The sequence below is a fragment of the Corvus brachyrhynchos genome, unplaced genomic scaffold (genome assembly GCF_000691975.1).
Source record: "Corvus brachyrhynchos isolate BGI_N302 unplaced genomic scaffold, ASM69197v1 scaffold443, whole genome shotgun sequence".
Lineage (NCBI taxonomy): Eukaryota > Metazoa > Chordata > Aves > Passeriformes > Corvidae > Corvus > Corvus brachyrhynchos.
This window is the reverse complement of record NW_008237220.1, coordinates 204,658-207,431: the sequence shown is the minus strand read 5'-3', so window position 1 is coordinate 207,431 and position 2,774 is coordinate 204,658.

Genomic DNA, 2,774 nt, shown 5'->3' with positions numbered 1-2,774 from the left:
TGAGCGGGACCCCCCCGAGACCCCGGAGAGGGATCGAGGGCCCGTGAGGGGCCCGTGAGCCTCTGTGTGCGGCCTGAGACTCCTTGTATGGAGCCTGGGACCCTGGTGAGGAGTCTGGGACCGTGCTGAGGGGCTTGAAACCCGTCTATGGAGTCGGAAACCCCTTTTATGGGGCCTGAGACCCCCCTTAAGGGGTCCGTAACCCCTCCCAGTGTGGGGCCTGAGACCTTGAGTGGCATCCCCGTCCGTGGAGTCTGTGCCCCCTGTGTGGGGCTGGAACACTGACCCCGGAGGCTGAGGGGTCAGCATCCGCTCCCCTGAGCCTGATTCCCACTGGGAATCACTTTCCATACCAGGGAAGGCTGTCTGCTCCTTGCCCACGGCACGGGAACACCGGCGAGTGGGGCACCAGCTGCAGGGCTGGTGGGATGGCACAGCCCTCGGCCAAGCGCCCCACGTTCCCTGTGCCGAGGGCCTGATGGTCTCCGTGCCAAGGGCCTGGCATTCCCGGTGCTGTGGGTGCCCGCAGAAGGACACAGTGTGTCCCAGCACTGTGCCAGACCCGGGGGCCTGGTGGCCAGACCCGGGGGCCTGGTGGCCAGAGCAGGGGGCTGGTGATGCCATCAGCTGTGCCGGGGTGTGCCGGGAGGTGCTGGCACAGCTCCCATGGAGCCATTGCTGGTGTATTTGCCCCTGGTCCATCTCCCACTCAGCCTTCCTGGTTTTCTCTAAGGAAAAATACAGGTGGGCCAGGCCCTGGGCTGGAGCGGTGGCCATCGGGGGCCAGGGGCTGGTGGCAAACAGGCCGCGTCATGCGCACAGCTCAGCTGATCCCGACGTTGAATCCATTCTTTGTGTCCTGCCCTTGTTTGTGTCCTGCACAAAGGGATTGTTTGTGTGTCTGGGCAGGGAAATGTCCAGCACAGAGAGGACCGGCCCAGGGCTTGTCCCTGCTGGCTGCACTGTTTGTCCACACAGTGGATCCTGCCCGGTGTCCCTGGTGTCCCTGTGCTCCAGAGTGATCCGTGCCCCTCCCATCCCACCCTGTTCCCACCCTGCTCCCACCCTGCTCCCGCTGGAGCTGTGGCGAGGGGCCGGCACAGTGTTAAATAGCCATTTCTCCTTGGAATCGGGAGTGGAGAATCCGTTGCTTTTGAAATAATCGAGATCAAATTCGAGCCCTTAAAATAGCAGTGCCGTAATCCTGGACAATCCTATTGCCTCAATTTAGGGACCAACGTCTGTGCTCGTGCTGGGCCAATGGTGACAGGCCCAGGGCAGGTATTGATGAGGTTAAATCAGGGTTATTTACAGATATTATGCTTGAATAAATTCCTAAGGAAGGTTTAAATTAGAAATTACGGCAAATGCAGAGGTCTTTTCCAGCCTCAACAATTCAATGATTCCGACCACTCTCAGGACATGGAACTGCTCTGCTACCCCCCCCTCCCCCCATCAGCCTGTGGGGAAGGAAAAGTGTAAAATTTCTGCAGAATAAAAGTTGTTTAAAATGCTTTACCTGCAAACCAGGGATAAACATCCCACCAAGAAGCCTCAGAGATTTGGTTTGTGATTCATTTCACTAAAATGGCACAAGAAAGGGTTTGTCTTCCCTAAGGATAAGGACAAAGATGGATTTAAAGAGGAGATGGCACCCTGGATTTGGTTAGTTCACAAATAAAACCCTCACTGGCCTCATCCAAAAGCATTTCCAAGGAAACTGGACAATAACTAAACAAGCATTTTACAGACACTGAATCATTTAATGTCTAAATAAGGCCAGAAAACAATCACATGCAATTAAATCCTAGTTTTTATTTCATTTCCCATTATTCTGTGTATCCTTTGGCCAGGAGCACCTACACACTCCTTAAGGCATCCGTTTGGATATGAGAAACAAAACCATGTGAGAAATAAAAAATGTAAAAAAGAAAATACTTGGGTTGTAATTTTCTAGGTAAATCCCTATTTAAACCACTCAAATCTTTGGGGTTTGTATGAAGATCCGTACATGTGCAAAACTCCCCAGCTTCCAGGAAAGAAGACCCAAAGTGTTTGGAAATGAAAAGTAAAATCTCGTCAGGAAATGGAAGGATTAAAGATGACAAAGGTGTCCGTCACTCCGAGAGGAAGAGGGGAGCTGCTTAATTGGAAGTGAAAGGCAGGACATAATCCTTAGTTAATTGTTATCCCCTGCTATAAGTAGGGCTTTGGCGGCGGGGGAGCACCTGGTCCCGGGTCAGCTCTGTCACGCCCAGAATAGCACCGAATCCCGGTGTCCGGCTCCCGGTGATGAGCGGGACCGGGCTGGTCCCGGGGCGCCAGCGTCGCCCACCCCTCGCCCACCCCGGGGTTCCAGGAGCAGCTTTGCCTCATGTTCAGTGAAACCGAGTCACGTCCTTTGTCCTTGGGGACCCTCGGGTGTGCCGAGCCTTCCTGGGGGCTTGGGGTGGGTCTGGGAGGATTTGGGGATGTTTGGAGTGGGTTTGTGTGTGTTTGGGGTGGGCTTAGGTGTGGATTTGGGTGGGTTCGGGTGGATTTGGTTTGTTTCAGGGCGGATTTAGCTGAGGTGGGTTTGTGTTGTTTTAAGGTAGGTTTGGGTTTAAGTGTGTCTGGGGTGAGTCTGGGTGGGTTCAGTCTCAAACTGCTTCGCTCTTGGAGCCATTTCCACTGCTCGGGTCCCCTCGGGAGGGGAAGGCCGGGCCGGGGCTGCGCTGCTGGCGGGGGCCGGTCCCACTGCCGGACTACAGCTCCCAGGAGGCGGCGGGGCCGGG